Source organism: Homarus americanus, unplaced genomic scaffold, assembly GCF_018991925.1.
Source record: "Homarus americanus isolate GMGI-L3 unplaced genomic scaffold, GMGI_Hamer_2.0 scaffold11022, whole genome shotgun sequence".
NCBI classification, from domain to species: Eukaryota; Metazoa; Arthropoda; class Malacostraca; order Decapoda; family Nephropidae; genus Homarus; species Homarus americanus.
Window position 1 is genome coordinate 14,384,293 of NW_024737068.1, and position 18,236 is coordinate 14,402,528.

At 42.2% G+C, this 18,236-nt stretch overlaps 1 long non-coding RNA gene across 1 annotated transcript in view; it reads left to right on the forward strand.

Moving 5' to 3' along the window:
* The window catches only part of LOC121872988, a 151,384-nt gene that overhangs the window by 116,867 nt on the left and 16,281 nt on the right, over positions 1-18,236 (forward strand). The gene's annotated exons all lie outside the window — the stretch shown is intronic.

An 18,236-nucleotide genomic window follows, 5' to 3' on the forward strand; every position in this document is an offset into this window, starting at 1 on the left:
GTGTTGTGAGTAGTGTAGAAGGTCGCTTTGAATCCTTACCAATAGCAAGGTCACTGTTGGTACCTCTAGTTGTTTTCACCTTAACCCACCTTAACCCACTCACTCACCGAGAGAACTTTTTGCCTGACCCCCTCTAACCATTCCCTCCCTGACCCCCTCTAACCATTCCCTCCCTGACCTAACTATATAAATTCTTGGTCACTCTTGTTGTTTTTCTGGGGCCTCAGACACACCAGAACCAGTATAGGTTGGTGTCCTGGGTGTGTCCATGACTGAAGGGTGTCATTTGCCAGGTGCCAGTGTCACTCTCCACCCAACATCCTCCTCCTCCCTCCACCACCTATACCCCCTTACTCTTACTCTCCACATTGTATATTTTCTACCCTAACGCCCCAGCCCTCGTCCTCCACCATCTGAATGTTTATTAATTCTCTCCTACACTCCATTCTCCACACCCTCTCCTCTTCCACCTTCCGGACTTCTCCATTTTCCGCCTCTCGTTATCCACCTTCCACATCTTCCACTTTACAGAACATCCACCTCCACCTTCTATATCCTTCACCTCCACACTTTTCACTCTCTTACCACGAGCTTCCCTTCTCAACACTTCCCGGCATAAACCTCAACCTCCGTCCCGCCCGCCCACCCTCGAGGCAACACAAGTGAATAATGAATGCCAACTGAACAAGACCCGGGTGCGTGGCCGTCTCCAGCGAGCAAGTCTCATTTTACAGGATCATTTTCATTACTGTCTTCTTGGACGGGGTTGACTCAGGCCATTACCGTAAAGGACCCTTAGTGGCGCGCCTCCCTCAAACATGTCAGGCCATTCAAGGACTTCCGTGGCGCGAAATCCCTCGTGTATGTTAAGTCACTAAAGCCGTTCAATGGCGCTAGCTCCCATAAATGTTAAAGGCGTTCGTTGGTGTTGACTCCCTCATACATGTCAAGCTACTTCAGAGGATCCTAGTGGAGCCAACTCTTTCTGGCATGTCAGGTCATTAGAGGACATTAGTGGCGCATTTAATCTCCGGTTTATCGGGCCAGTAAAAAACCTCAAGTCATGTCATTAGTGGTATATATTGGTGCCGTCTTTCACAAACGTATCAGGCTATAAAATGACTTACATTGGCGCGTCGTTTATCTGAAGGCTGTCAGGCCATGAAAAGGCTTCAGTCACGTCAGTGTATTAAAACATTTTAATGGCACGTGGTTCTTTCCAGCTTGTCGGGCCATTAATGTGAGGTCCCTTAACTGTATTACCATCAAAATAAAGGACTTTGTTAGGTCTCTCTCTCTCTCTCTCTCTCTCTCTCTCTCTCTCTCTCTCTCTCTCTCTCTCTCTCTCTCTCTCTCTCTCTCTCTCTCTCTCTCTCTGTCTGTCGCCTGGCCATGAAAATAAGGAACAATTAAAGTACTCTAAAAGGACCATTAAACTAATTAACCATAATGGCTTCGTCCTTCACAAGTCCGACAGGCCATTGAAATAAAGGAGCATTAAAGTGTAAAGGAGTATAGTGGTGCTGTGGCTGGCACGTGACCCCCGCCTCACGCTCTCGACCCCTGGGTGACACTAACACTCTGTACCGGTGGACGAGAATTTTCTTTTAGGGGGTTCAAGGGGTCAAGTGTGGGGGGGGGGCGTGGAAGAGAAGAGGGTTAGGGGGAGTTAGGGGAGGAAAGGCCTGAAGGAAGGGGTCTGGGGAAGGGGGAGGTGTCTAAGGGAGTCTTGAGGTCTAGGGGGGGTCAGAGGTCACGGAAGGAAACAACGGTATTTTAATTGTTGTAGATTTTAGTTGTATTTGTTTTTGTATTTTTTATTTAATATGTATATATATTTTTTATGTTGTAAGTTTTGGTTGTTTCGTATTGGATTTTCTTGTATTTTTCACATTTTATTTCTGTATTTTTCATATTGTATATTTTGTATTATTTTTCCGTCATTAAATATTACTGTTTCTCCATACAGTAATTTATTGTTATTTTAGTTCATTATTTTAGTTTTATCTATATTTTATTTTCTGTTTTCTTTGATAATTATATTTTTGGGGTCAGATTTTACATTCAGATTTAATGATCTTTTTTAAGAATGATGAGAATACTAAATATGTCACGTCTTATATCAGGGGTCACCAAACTTTTTTCACAGTGGGCCGGATAACTGAAAGAATGACGAGCGCGGGCCGCATAATATTTAAATTTAAATTGTATCACAACGTATCGTGTTCCATACGTTTTATCAAGCAAATTCAAGTACCGTCGGCGGGCCTGATGAACTGACGTCGCGGGCCGGATCCGGCCCGCGGGCCGTAGTTTGGTGACCCCTGTCTTATATGAAACACGTATTAATTGCGTTGGGTCATGGTATATCACCTTAGGACATGGTTTATAGCGTTGGGTCGTGGTTTATCGCGTTGGGTCATGGTTTATCGCGTTGGGTCGTGGTTTATCACCTTAAGACATGGTTTATCGCGTTGGGTCGTAGTTTATCGCGTTGGGTCATGGTTTATCGCATTGGGTCATAGTTTATCGCGTTGGGTCGTGGTTTATCACCTTAAGACATGGTTTTATCGCGTTGGGTCATGGTTTGTCACCTTAAGACATAGTTTTATAGCATTGGTCGTGGTTTATAGCATTGGGTCGTGGTTTATCGCGTTGGGTCGTGATTAATCGCGTTGGGTCATGGTTTATTGCGTTGTGTCGTGGTTTATCGCGTTGGATCGTGGTTAATCGCGTTGGGTCATGGTTAATCGCGTTGGGTCATGGTTTATCGCGTTGGGTCGTGGTTTATCACCTTAAGACATGGTTTATCGCGTTGGGTCGTGGTTTATCACCTTAAGACATGGTTTATCGCGTTGGGTCGTGATTGATCGCGTTGAGACGCTGGGCGCTGTAAACGCTTCAGTGCTTCACCTTACACAAGGATGTAGGGGGGTGCCCAATAAAAAAAAATCAATCACATTCACACACTTCGCAATCACGTTCAGATACGATCGATCGCGGTGTGACATAAATTAAATGTTAGTATTAATATTTTTAATTTAATTTTATTTTTTGTTTACGAGTTTGGGGGGGGGAGAGAAAATGTTTATCCCAGTGTGGGTTGTTGTGGGTTATGGGCCACTGTGGGCTGTTGTGGGTTATGGGCCACTGTGGGTTGTTGGTCTGGCTATTATGGAGCTTTACAATAGAATGCTTTTGTTTATTGTCTTGGAATCTGTCCGGCGTGTCCAATTTTTTTATTTTTTTGTAAATGTTGAATAACTAAGAGAGACAGAGAGAGATTTAAGCAGCTAAAAAAAAAGAGACTCCTTATCACGCTGCCAGATACACACATCAGATGAGAGATAGTGAATGAAAACCTTATGGATTAATACATACATACATACATACATACATAAATACATACATAAATACATACATACATACATACATACATACATACATACATACATACATACATACATACTAACCCGCCAGCTGTACGCGTCACATGCTGCATACATCATCTAAAATTTATCCAGGGGAAAAATAAAAGGAGAGAAAATAAGGAGAAAATAAGAAGGAAAACATAAATAGTTAGAAAGATAAAGTATCAAGAATAAGCAAGGAAGAAATACGGCGGTGATTTATCAGAAAACGTAGAGAAAAGGTTGATGGGGAGGGGGGACTGAGGCAATGTTTTATTTTATTTAATATTTGATGAAACCGTAAATAATAATAATAATAATAATAATAGATAATAATAATAATAATAATGATAATAATAATAATAATAATAATAATAATAATAATAATAATAATCCCGGATATATTTTGTTGCTGTTTGGGATAAGAAGGACACAAGCAACAACACAAACCTACACCCTATTGTTCATCATAGCCCCAACATACTGAATAATATTAAGGGTTATAATCCCCCTCCTCCTCCTCCTCCAGTACTCTGATAGCACTCTCTTGCCCCAACCATTGTAAAAACTTGTCGTGTTGGAAATATTTGTGAGAGAAAAAACATACCTCTACAAGATAATCCCAGGTATTTCTCGTGTGTGTGTGTGTGTGTGTGTGTGTGTGCTTCATGAGGTAGGATACAACAGTTATCATGGGGAAGGATCTCTGAGGATGACTTAGTAACCACAGTCTATAATTTTTGGTAATGTTGGTGAGGTGAGGTGGGGGAGGTGGGGTAAAGAGGGAGGGAGGGTCGCTAAGCTAGAATTCCCCAAATTTCTATCTACATTTTTGATTGGGTGAAGATTAACTGCTCCCTCCCTCCTCCCTCCTCGCCTCCCCTTCGCCTCCCCTCCCCCTTCGCCTCCCCTCCTCCCCCCTTTCCCCTCCCCCACCCCCCTTCCCCCTACCCCCCCTTCCTTTCTCCCTTTTAGGTTTATTTCACCTGATGGTTAAATACTCTAACGTCACCTGTACGGTTTTATTAGGTAAGGTTAGCTTAGGTTAAATAAGGTTTGGATAGGTTAGGTTAGGTTAGATAAGGTTAGGATAGGTTAGGTTAGGTTAGGTTAGGTTAGGTTAAATAAGGTTTGGTTAGGTTAGGGTGTTTAGTCAAGTGAAATAAGCTGGGGTGCCTCAACTACACATGATTCATTTGGGGGGGAGTTAATGTGAGGTATAGGCCAAGAATTCCTCAAATATCCCAAGTTAAATTATCCTCAGAACTCGTGACCCTAAAACGCCAACACTGCTATTTACTCAGCTGGGCAACGACACTAAAATGGCAGCGGGAATGGCGGCTAAATTGCACCAAGAATGTATATACCGTAATTGTCTGTGTTGGGTCTTGGCATACCTGGTTTAGTCAAGAGGTGAAGAAGGGAATGTAACGTGTGAGCCTTTTTGAGAATTCTTGGGACCTTGAGAACATTTAATATGGAAATGAATGTTTACAAATCACCTAAAGAATCTTTACCATAGTTTATTTCACCTCTTAAAGATTAACCGTCTTAATGCTAACCTAACCTAACCTAACCTAACCTAACCTAACCTCATCCCTCAAAATAGTGTTAGGGTGATTAATCTTCAGGTAAAATAAGATTCTTCAGGTGATCCCAGACGTGTTTTATAATATATCTGTATATCATAATTGTGTAAAAAAACATTATACGTAAACCTTTGCATAGAAATAATATATAATATCTTTAGGTAGAGTCTCGGTGAAGGTTTGACGCCATTTTGCCTGTTGTGGGTTAAATATGTTGGTATGTGGTCGAGGGATGATGATAGTGGTGGTACGGTAAAGGCTTGTAAATAATGGCGTCGGGCTCTGGCTTGTGTGTGGTTCGTTTGGTAAGGTTTGGTGTGATAACCTGGGCTTGTGGGTGTGAGAAGCCAGATGTATGGGCGTGAGAACCTGGTCATGTGGTAAAAAAATTGGCTTTGTGGGCGTGAGAAGCCAGGCGTATGGGCGTGAGAACCTGTTCATATGGTTGAAAGAAATGGTCTTGTGGGCGTGGGAAGCCGGATGTATGGGCGTGACAGTGGGTGCCTCAGGTGTGGTGGTGTGAGGGCCAGGTATCAGTGTATGGCGGAACACGACCATAAAGTTTTATGTGAGACCTCGCTGTAGGGAGTCCTGTTGACGAGGTCGTAACCCGGTGGCTCCTGACTCAACTGACTTAGCTGGCCTGACTCTACTGACTTAGCTAGCCTGACTCAGGACTTAACAAGACTTAGCTGATATATTGTAGTTCCTGAGTGTGACTTGACTTGGCTGGCTTGACTCCCCGGGATGACGTCTCTTTCTGTTTCATAACCTAAGTGACTCTCCTGACTTAGGGATCACAAACTAACTGAATGACTCACACCTAGGGTCACTGAATGACTCACACCTTTTGTTTGACCACGGCGAGGGTCATCTCGGTGACCTGACCTCTGGTTGACCCATCACGCCAACGTAGATAGACCAGGAGAAAATCAAATAAATACCTGTTCTGTTTCTTTAACATACGGATGGACACACACACACACACACACAATTTCGTCAGTATTGTTTTTAAGCTGAATATTGGGTGTTTCATTCTTATATTCAGTGTAATGCATCATAGTATTTTCGGATCACATGAATATTTGCACCTAAGCTTATTTCATCTGATGATTAAATTCCATAACGCTACGGGGGGGGGGGGCAGTTCTTGTTAGAGCAGGTTAGGTTAGGTTACCGTTAAATAGGTTTGGTTAGCGAGAAAATGGTTAATCGTGAGGTGGAATAAGCTGGGGCGCTACTGTTCATATGTTCCGTGTTGTGGTATATAATGTGATGAGATATGGTGACTGTGTGTAGCCTCAACCCACCATCATGATTCCCTCTAGTAATGTGGCGTCATATAACAGTAATAGCTCTTAAGGTTGACCTCACACTTGACCTCTGCGCTGCCGAGGCACGGAAGGTCAAGTCAGGGTCATGACTAGAGGGCCAACCAGACACATAAAACCCGGGAAGAAATGATCGAGGCAAAAATAGGAAAATTCTTTCTTTCAGTTTAATTATCTATTTAAGCTTGACGTGAAATTAGTGTTTTAATCATCTGTCGCGTATTGTAAAACTGTGGGAGTTCCTTCTTGATTTTTCTTATATTTCGAGGTAAACTGCAGCATTTTATTCCCTTGTGTCGGGTATATTAACGTGACGGAGACAACCAGACACGACATGGTGGGCGGGGGGGACTGTCTGTGTAGGATTTTGGTCTTAATAAGTTCCTAGATGTGTGTGTGTGTGTTAAGAAGCCCACACGAGGGAGCCTGGAAGAAGGTGTATGGTGGTGAACGAGGGTGAGGGAGACCATGGTGGTGTGTGGTGATGGAGGAGCATGAGGGAGACCATGGTGGTGGAGGGGGAGGATGGGGGAGACTGTGGTGGTGATGGTGGAGGAGGAGGAAGGGGGGGAGACCGTGGTGGTGATGGGTGGAAGGGTCTATGCCTATGATGATCCAGGGAGGTTGAAGGTGGTGGCGGCTACCCACAAGTATCGCCTCACAGCCTCAACCCTTGTCTCACTCACCTGGATCGTCTTACCTGTGGTCCCCAGCGTTTTCTGTATTTTCTCGTAGTGATGAATGTTTTTTTTTGTGTGTGTGTGTGTGTTTTTTTATCAGTGAATTTGGACAGTATATTCCACCTTTTTTGACAGTACATCGCACCTTTTGGACAGTATATCGTAATTATAAAACAAGTCTATCACTAATATTTACCTACTAATTATATTTAAAGACTATCATTAAGCAACAGATCAGTGGCTAATATCCCCATGACAATAACGCAAAGTGTAATTAATTTATTTATTATTACAATTAATTTTACTGATGAGTATTATTTTCACTTTAGATCTATTTCCACACACCTTGAGTACGATAACTTTACCCTAGAGTACAGTGCCATCGTATCCAGGGAGTTAAGACATCGTACTCGAGGGTTGAAAGTTATTGAACGTAAAGGGATTATTATTGTGCTCTAGGGGTTAAGATACTTTTTTGGTAACGGGGTAATTTATTGTATTTAAGGTGTTGGAATCTCCTTAAGGGGTTGGAATCTACTTAAGGGATTGGAATCTCCTTAAGGGGTAACGGGGTAATTTATTGTATTTAAGGTGTTGGAATCTCCTTAAGGGGTTGGAATCTACTTAAGGGATTGGAATCTCCTTAAGGGGTTGGAATCTACTTAAGGGGTTGGAATCTCCTTAAGGGGGTTGGAATCTCTTTAAGGGGTTTGTGTACTTATTGCTATGAGTATATATAAAGACAGATACACTACAGATAATTATATAGGAGATTCAATATTTTCACTAGATTATTTCTCATGGTGAAATATATCATGGGAGAGACGTATACTCAGTCATGCAATGAGACATATAATTGGAATATATTTTATGGCATTGAAATATATTATAGACAAGGAAGAGACGACAATTCTAGTGTTAGGATTTCGTTTTGTCGTTTAGGTTGGGTTAGGTTAGGTTGACATAGAGGTTGGTTAGGTTAGGTTTGGTTTGGTTAGGTTGACATAGAGGTTGGTTAGGTTTGGTTTGGTTAGGTTAGGTTGACATAGAGGTTGGTTAGGTTTGGTTCGGTTTGGTTTGGTTTGGTTAGGTTAGGTTGGCATAAAGGTTGGTTAGGATAGGTTAGGTTTGGTTAGGTTGACGTAGAGGTTGGTAAAGACATGAATGAGTGTTTGTTGCCAAGTGTGAGAGTATTAAGTGTTCTCACGGCCGTCTGAATTAAATGGTGACAAAAAAACAAAACAGGAGTGACAGCTGGGACACGCATTGAGTTAGCTGGGACACGCATTGAGTTAGCTGGGACACGCATTGAGTTAGCTGGGACACGCATTGGGTTAGCTGGGACATTCATTGAGTTAGCTGGGACACGCATTGGGTTAGCTGGGACACTCGTGTTAGCTGGGATACTCATTGGGTTAGCTGGGACACTTATTGATTTAGCTGAGACACTCGTTGGGTTAGCTGAGACACTCATTGAGTTAGCTGGGACACTCACTGGGCAGATGGAGGGGCGTGAGGCTGCTACTGAGGACACGGGGGGGGGGTATTTCCTCTCGTAGATCCTGGAGGACAACCTAACCTAACCTAACCTTACTTAAACCTAACCTAACACAAACCAACCTAACGCACCTTAACCTAACCCCCCCCCCCAGGCCCCCCAGGTAGCATTTGGGTGTTTTAAAGGATCAGGTGAAATAAATTAAGATGCCTAAACTTCAGGTGTGTGGGCCAATGTTTTTTTCCTAGTGTTTATGATCGCTCAATTATTTTATGTTTATGTGTTGTATTCTGCGACCTTGTGTTTACATGTGTTTATCTTGTAATGTTTTGTTACTTAAGTCTTGTGGGCCTTAATGGGGCGTTTACTGTGTGTGTGTGTGTATAGGCTATGTGTATGTATGTATGTATGTATGTATGTATGTATGTGTGTGTGTGTGTGTGTGTGTGTGTGTGTGTGTGTGTGTGTGTGTGTGTGTGTGTGTGTGTGTATGTATGTATGTATGTATGTATGTATGTATGTATGTATGTATGTATGTATGTATGTGTATATGTATGTATGTATGTATGTATGTGTGTGTGTGTGTGTGTGTGTGTGTGTGTGTGTGTGTGTGTGTGTGTGTGTATAGGCTATGTGTATGTATGTATGTGTGTATGTGTGTGTGTGTGTGTGTATGTATGTATGTATGTATGTATGTATGTATGTATATCTCCCACCAGTTAAGACTCGGTTACCAGACAACAGCTGAGGCGGCAGTGGCTGGTTTTTGTCTCCCTGACTCATTCACTCACTGGCTCACTCTCAGTGTGTGTGTGTGTGTGTGTGTGTGTGACTCACGGGCTAAGACTTGAGCTACGCCCATCCTTGTTTTAGTGCTCAAGGTCTACCTCCACGTCCCGCTTGCGTGTGTTGTCTCTGGGTTCTGTTCTGGGTTCTGGTTAGTCCGTCGGGTTCTTTTTGCCACCTGTTAAATGAGGGGGTCACGTCGGGCGGTTCTCAGAGTGGCCTCAAACTGGTTTTGGTGTGTGTGTGTGTGTGTGTGTGTGTGTGTGTGTGTGTGTGTGTGTGTGTGTGTGTGTGTGTGTGTGTGTGTGTGTGTGTGTGTAAAGAATAGATACTCTCCACTGTAAACGTCTTCTTTACACACACACACACACACACACACACACACACACACACACTTGCTCATATGGAACCTGTGTGTCATACAGTCCACCTTCCTCCTCAAAAAGAAACAATAGTCAAATTTTAATCGAGTCTAATCACTACTATCACCACCACCACCATCACCACCATCACCACTACTACCACAACACCACCACCACAACATCACCACCATCCTCTTTCAGTCTTTATCCCTTCCTCTCGTCTTTCCTTTCATTATGTATTTATTGGTTATTCTCTGTGTTATCTATTGATCACTGTATAAGCTTTCGGTAAAGACCAAATTAACAGGTGATAGTTTGTTTAAGGTTAATTTTGTCGTAGAAATTAAATGTAGTGTGTGGAGTGGAGACTTGGTGACGGTGTTGTGAGGAGGTGCAAGAAAAAGAAGCGGAGGGGATGGAGGAAGAATAAGAGAAGGAAGAAGAGGAATAAGAGGAGGAGGAAAGGGAGGAGGAGAAGGAATAATAGAAGAAGGAAGAGGAGAAGGAGGAGGAATAAGAGAATGAGGAAGAAGAAGAGGAAGACCAGGTGTGCTCCAGGTTTTTTTTTTTATACTGAGGCTGGACCAGATTACCAGGTTCTCAAATTCACCTTTTTTTTCCCTCGCTCTCCATTCAATAGCTCATTAATGGACTCCACTCCCTAACTGTGTATACCCTGTGAGTCATAATGTTGTACAACCAGAAATATTAGTCTAGTCTTTGTTTTGTTTTTAATTTTGTTGTATTATTTCGTGTTTGTGTGGACGAAATGATCACGTGAAGATTAGGCACCCTAGTTTATTTCATTTCATCTGATGATTTAGTAACCTAATGGTAATCTAACCTAATCTAAAACCATCTAACTAAACCTAACCCAGCCGTAAGTTACCTAACCAAACCTAAGCTAACCTAACCCAAAGTTATCTAACCTAATTGTTGAAACACATTAATTAATTCGTTATATCATCATCATCATCAACATTTCTAAATTATCGCCAACACACATCGCAGAAGTCAGTATATATATGTGTTATGTTAATTGCACATTTATGTCTGTTTACTCAACCCGTCTTTAGCCAATGTTTGAGTAAATAAAACGTTATCGATAGCTTTTGTTATTTTACTTGGGCACTATCGATAGCTTTTGTTATTTTACTTGGGCACTATCGATAGCTTTTGTTATTTTACTTGGGCACTATCGATAGCTTTTGTTATTTTATGTAAACAACAAGAATTTATAGATAGAAAAATAAATAAACAAATAAATAAATAAATAAATAAATAAATAAATAAATAAATAAATAAATAATACCAAGTTAACATATTATAATACCCTGTGAATCGTTCTGTGTATATGTGCACACCTGTAATTAGGTTTACCTGGAGGCTTCCGGTGTGTGCTGTTGGGTCGTGAAACTCTGCGTGTGTACACTAGAAGCTCGAAACCTTGAAACTATGTGCACATGTGAGTTATGACACACATGAAACTTCCTGAGACTATGTACACATTAAGGTGTGTGTGTGATGAGTGCGTGCATGTGATAGGGTGAGGGAGGGTGCGTGCGGTCATGCGTGTGCGCGTTTGAATGCGTAAAAGAGGCACGTCACTTATTATCTCATGGGTCATCAGCCTTCCCCCCATCCTCCCCACCACCCCACCACCCTCCATCTTCCCCACCATCCTCCCCACCACCCTCATCCTACACCCTCCACCCCCATCCTACACCCTCCATCCCCATCTTCCCCTTCAACCCCCATCCTCCCCATCCTTCCCCCACCACCACCCCATCCTCCCCATCCTCCCCCCACCACCCCCATCCCCCCCATGATGCACTAACTGATTCCGGGCAAAATATTCAGGTCAAGTCCATCTCAAGTCTTCCACTCATTCTATTGCTGTCATCTCCTCCAGATTCTTAGCTTGGCTTCCTTCCTTCCTTCCCACCTTCCTTTTCTCTTCCCTTTCCATCCCAACTACCTCCCTCTTTCCTTCCTTCCCTTTTTCTCCTCCTTTCCATTCAAACTACTTTCCTCTTTCCTTCTTTTCTTCCTCTTCCTCCCTCCTCTTAAATACTTCCTTCCTTTCTTCCTTCCTTCCTTTCTCCAGTTCCTTTCTCCTATTTCTTCCTCCTCTTCCTTCCTTCCCCCTCTTCCTTCTTTTCTTTCTCTCCTTCCTCTTCTTCTTTCCTTCATTCCTCTCTCCTCTTCCTTGTCTTCCTTTACTTTTTCCTTCCTCTTCTTCATCCCTTCCTTCCTCCCACCCCTCCTTCATTCATCATCTTCCTTCTTTCCTCCCCCTCTTCCTTCTTTCCTCCTCCTGTTCCTTCTTTCCTTCTATCATTTTTTTATATCACCTTTTGTATTTTTTTTCATCATCGTTCAATCTATTTTTCATTCTCCTTCCATCATTCTCGTCGTTCTCCTTCCGTCATTTCCCTCCTCCATCCTCCTGTCTTTTCATCTTCCACCATTCTCATCATCTTATCTCTCCTCATCATCATCATCATCTCTACTATCTACCCTCTTCATCATCCTCGTGTTGCCTCTCGTTCCCTACACGTTCCTTTCTCTCACCACCAGGAGCAGGAATAGGGAGGTATGGGAGAGAGAATGGGAAGGGAGGGAGGGAGGGAGTAAGGAAGGGAGGGAAGAGAGGGAGGGAGTAAGGAAGGGAAGGAGTGAGGAAGGGAGGTAAGAGACGGAGGGAGTGAGGTAAGGTAGATACTTGGTTCACCAGATGTCATCCCACGTTAGGGGAGTAGAATTCATCAAAACTTTCCCTACAAAACTGATATTGGGAAATGCCTGACGGTGTGTCTGTCTGTCTGTATGTCTGTCTGTCTGTCTGTCTGTCTGTCTGTCTGTCTGTCTGTCTGTCTATCTGTGTGTCTGTGTGTCTGTCTGTCTGTCTGTCTGTCCGTTTGTCTGTCTGTCTGTCTGTCTCTGTCTGTCTGTCTGTCTGTCTGTCTCTGTGTGTCTGTCTGTCTGTCTGTCAATCTAATGTTGCTGTTGGTTGTGTCAGGGTGATAACCTTAAGAAATAATAAGATTACTTGATGATTAAGGATCACCTGAAGATGAGGCACCTCAGCTTATTTCACTTGAAGATTAACCACCCTAACCTAACCTAACCTAACCTAACCTAACCTAACCTAACCTCCTCAGGTAGCATTAAGTTGTTTAATTATCAGGTGAAATAATCTAGGGGGTAATCTTCAGGTAATCCCTATGCTTTACCTAAGAGTCGTATTACCTGTATTAACTGAAGATGTTGTCACACGAATAAAAATAGCATTATTATTATTATTATTATTATTATTATTATTATTATTATTATTATTATTATTATTATTATTATTATTATTATTATTATTATTATTATTGTTATTGTTATTGTTATTATTATTATTATTATTATTATTGTCATTTTTATTGTCATTGTCATTATTATTATTATTGTCATTATTATTATTATTATTATTATTATTATTATTATTATTATTGTTATTATTATTATTATTATTATTATTATTATTATTATTATTATTATTATTATTATTATTATTATTGTCATTTTTATTGTCATTGTCATTATTATTATTATTATTATTATTATTATTATTATTATTATTATTATTATTATTATTATTATTATTATTAAGCTAGACCGAGACGAGAGGTGTGTGTTGCCCTAAAGCGAACAGATCTTTTACGACGGGGACAAATGTTGTTCGTTATCCCGTATTTACTGAGAGACAAAAGAGCATCGTCACCCTGTCAGATAAACACTGGGGACTAACGCGGGTCTGCTCCATCATGGGGGCTGAGGTGTTATGTATTTCTTGTGGATTACTCGAAGATCAGCCCTCTAACAGCTCATTTCACCTGATGATTGAACACCCTAACGCTACCTGGGGATTAGGTTAGGTTAGATTGTGTTAGGTTAGGTTAGGTTACGTTGGGATTGGTTAGGTTAGGTTAAGTTATGTGAGATAGATTAGCAAAATTATACCTGTAATCGTTAAGTTAATTAGTTAAGATAAATTAGTTATATACCTTTCCCTGTCTTTTAATATGCTAAGTTAGGTAAGATAAGTTAAGTTAGTTTTTTCACCTTAACTAAAATATGAAAAATCCAGGACTTAAAACCTCGATATATAGAACTTTACTATTTTGACTTTTAAAGGCAAAAATAAATAAATAAATAAATAAATAAATAAATAAATAAACCAATCAATCAATCAATCAATCAATCAAAAGCCAAAATAAACATAAACATCTTTCCTGAATAATTTACCATCCTATTAGTCACAGAAAGCAATACCTACATCACGTGTAATAATAAGTGTTGCGTGGGCGTGGGCGTGTACACCTGTCTTGATTATCGCACGAATTCACACCTAGTTGCCAGCCGGGTTATGGTTTATAGAGGCTGTTATCACCTTCCACTGGTCAGGGCGTGGAGGTTCAGGTGGTGTACAGGTGTGGTGGTTCAGATTGTCAGGTGTATACTGTATGTGTGTGTGTGGAATTATTTGTTTTTAGAGTTGGGTAGGTAGTAGTGATGGTAGTAGGAGTGTTTGTTGTATAAGTAGTATGAGGAGGAGTAGAAGTGGTGGTAGTAGTCGTTGTGGTGGTAGTAGTAGTAGTCGTTGTGGTGGTGGTAATAGTTGCCGCGCCACACCATCACCACCATCTTACTGACTCACTCACGGACGCCGCCAGCTTTTGTTAGCCAGCCAGTCACACAGTCGGTTAGCTAGCCAGACAGTTAACCAACCAACCAATCAGACAGGTAGCCAACTAACCAACCAGCCAGTTAGTCAGCCAAAGATCGCCAGAGTTTCTTGGAGGGGGAAGGAGGAGGAGGAGGAGGAGGTACACAAGAGCTCCCCACCACTGTACTCCTTAAGCACGGCCATTCACTGTTGAAGGCTGGGAAGAATAGGAGGTAATTGATGTGTTTAGTGAAGAGAGGTTGAAGATCTCTGGGGTGGGGGAGAGGAGAGGGGGGAGAGAGGATTAATGAGAGGGAAGGAAGAGGAGAGGGGGAGAACGAAAAGGATGGGAGAAGAAGGAGGATAGGGAAAAGGGGAAGGATGAGAGAGGAGAAGGATGACAGGCTTGAAGGATGAAGAAGAGGAGGAGGAAGAAGGAGAAGAAAGAGAGGAGGAGAAGGAGGTGTTTGGTTGGTCGTGAGTAAATTGGGAGGTAATGATGAGTAGACAGGGGGAGGGGGCAGGTGGGTCAAGGTGATCCCTGTGGTAGACGTCAACTGTCTTTATGGAAGTGAGGTTAGGTTTGGTTAGGTTAGGTTTGGTTAGGTTAGGTTTGGTTTGGTTAGGTTAGGTTTGGTTTGGTTAGGTTAGGTTAGGTTAGGTTAGGTTAGGTTATACCATATGAGGGAGCTCAGATTTAACATGACATTGAATTTTGGACTAATAGACCACTATATGGCTGTTTTATTTACACACACACACACACACACACACACACACACACACACACACACACACACACACACACACACACACTTACCAAACACGTAATAATAAATAGAAAAATCAATGATCGGATGAAAAATATCCTTGAAAAATAAAATCCGACCCGTTGGAGGTGAAGGACTTGGGACCTTAGTCAGATCCTCAGAGGTTCTTACAGTAGATTTTTTCGCGTCCACTGATTTGAGACGTGAGAACACTGCTAACACGACTCATTTAAACTACTGCAAAAACAAAATTGGTGTGGAAATTACTCTTGGGTCTTTATCATAACTAACCAAGGGCTCACCTGAAGATTAGACACCCCAGCACGTATAAATTGAAGATTAAACACCGTAATTTATTTCACCTGACGATTAAACACCATAAAGCTAACCTAACCTAACCGAACTCTCATGATTTATTTAAGGAGAAAATTTAATCGTACGAATCTCTTAAAAAATATCCCGAACTTTGAATAAAAATACTTTGTGATTTTTTTTATTATTATTATTTTTTTACTTCTGTGCCAAAAATACTGAGAATAAATTTTTAGGAGAATGTGATGGGTGAGAGACGCTTACAGACTCTTTGTAAATCAGTACAAACAAGACGATGTTGACGGTGGGGGAAGAGCTGCAGGTGGAGTGTTGAGGCCGTGCTATCCCCCCACCCCAGGTCAAGAGGGACTCACCTGGGAGGAGGAGGAGGAAGTGAAGAGTAAGGGGGGAGAGGTTGAAGGGTGTGAGGGAGAAGGGGAGGTGGGTGATGAGGGAGGGGGGGATTGAAGGGTGGGAGGAGGGGTGAAGGGTATGGGGAGAAGGGAGGTGGGTGATGAGGGAGGGGGTGAAGGGTGTGAGGGGAGGTGGGGTATGAGAAAGGAGGGATGGATGGTGTGAGGGAGTAGGGAATGGGAGGTGGATGATGAGGCTGGAGGTAAAGGGTGATGGAGAGGGAGGTGAGGGTAAGAGGGAGGGGGGCGGAGGGTGTGAGGAGGGGGGGGAGGGGGGATGGTGTGAGGGATGAGGGGGGGGAGATGAAGGACATGAGGGAGGGTGAGTTATTGTGAGAACGAGGGGTAAGTATAGATGGAGGAAGAAGAGGAACAAGAAACTGAAAACAAAAAGTTGGAATGAGAAAGGAGGAGGAAGAGGAGAAGGAGGAGGAAGAGGAGAAGGAGGAGGAAGAGGAGGAGGAGGAGGAGGACTTCTAGATAATGAAGGAGGAATAAGAGGTTGAACTGGATGATGGACGGGGAGGATGATAAGAATAAATGAGGAATGAGAAATAAACAGAGAGAGAGAGAGAGGACCATAAAGCATGAAAATAAAATGAAAAAAAATAATGTTGTGAAAAAGATTTACCATATATAACTAAACACTGTAATAATATAATGTTTAGAGGTGAGTAAACACAGTGTACCAGTGAGGAATGTTTATATAGCGGAGACCAAGATGTTTATTGACCTATTGATGGTGGTGTTTATGGTGCTGGGGTGTGATTGATGTTAAGGAGAGCCACCACGACAGTATAAAGCATTGACTATGGTGTTATTATTGTTACTTATGCGTTTTTTGGCCTCCTACCAGATTATATAATGCGGGGAGGTTACTTGATATGTTGTTGAGAGAGAGAGAGAGAGAGAGAGAGAGATGGTTCCAGTATTGTGTCACCTGTGAGCCCCTGGATTGACACCATAACGGACAGACCAATATCAAGTGATTGACTTATATAGGATCTAGAGCCAGTCAGGGGACGACCACAACCAGATTATGATCCACGAAATAAAGTTATCCTCAAAGGGTTAAATCATCGTTCTCAAAGGGTTAAATCATCGACCTCATAGGCTCAGTTTATCATTGAATAATTTTCCACAAAGGGTCAAATCATTATTCTCGAAGGGTTAAATCCGCATCCTCAAAGGGTTAAATCATCTTTCTCAAAGGGTTAAATCCTCCTCCTCCTAAAAGGGTTAAATTATCATCCTCAAATATTCGTCCTCAAAGGGCCTAAATCCTCGTCCCCAAAAGGTTAATCCTCGTCCCCAAAAGGTTAATCCTCGTCCTCAAAAGGTTAAATCATCGTTCTCTAAGGGTTACATTCGCCTCCTCAAAGGGTTAAATCATCCTCCTCAAAGGGTTAAACCATCGTCCCCAAAAGGTTAATTCTCCTCCTCAAAGGGTTAAACTCGTCCCCAAAAAGGTTAATCCTCGTCCTCAAAAAAGGTTAAATCATCGTTCTCTAAGGGAAGTTACATTCGCCTCTCAAAGGGTTAAATTCTCCTCCTCAAAGGGTTAAATCATCGTCCCCAAAAGGTTAATTCTCCTCCTCAAAGGGTTAAATCCTCGTCCCCAAAAGGTTAATCCTCGTCCCCAAAAGGTTAATCCTCGTCCTCAAAAGGTTAAATCATCGTTCTCTAAGGGTTACATTCGCCTCCTCAAAGGGTTAAATCATCCTCCTCAAAGGGTTAAACCATCGTCCCCAAAAGGTTTAGTCATCGTTCTGATAAAGTTAAAAAAGCGAGGGTGTCTTTTCTAAGAATCAATCATAGTTGCATTTGTGTGATGGTGCGTCGATAAAGTATTTGTTAATCGATCAGTCAGTCAGGCAGGCAGGCAGGCAGTCAGTCAGTCAGGCAGTCAGTCAGTCAGGAGAGGCTTTCATCAGAACGCTTCATCCAGTCTTAAATGTATCACAGGTAGTAGGTCCTTATATCTTGGACATACATACATACATACATACATACATACATACATACATACATACATACAACGTTAGAACAGTATCCAGGTGAGGTAAGAGGTGGGCGGGGCTGAGGGGGGTGACAGCCATCAACAGGTGGGCGCGACAGGTGGCAGCCTCCCTCACACACCTCTACAAAGAGACTCTAGGCTGAGGGACGAGGACGCCCCTCATAGGGTCTCCTGTCTCACCCTCCCCCCACCCCCTCCCCACCAATGTCTCGTGTCACCTCGAGAAGAGACAGAGAGATAGAGAGAGACGTGTTGCTGATGAGTTTGTGTCTGTCTGTCTGTCTGTCTGTCTGTCTGTCTGTTTGTTTCTATCTATCTATCTATCTGTCTATTCATCTAATCCAAAAC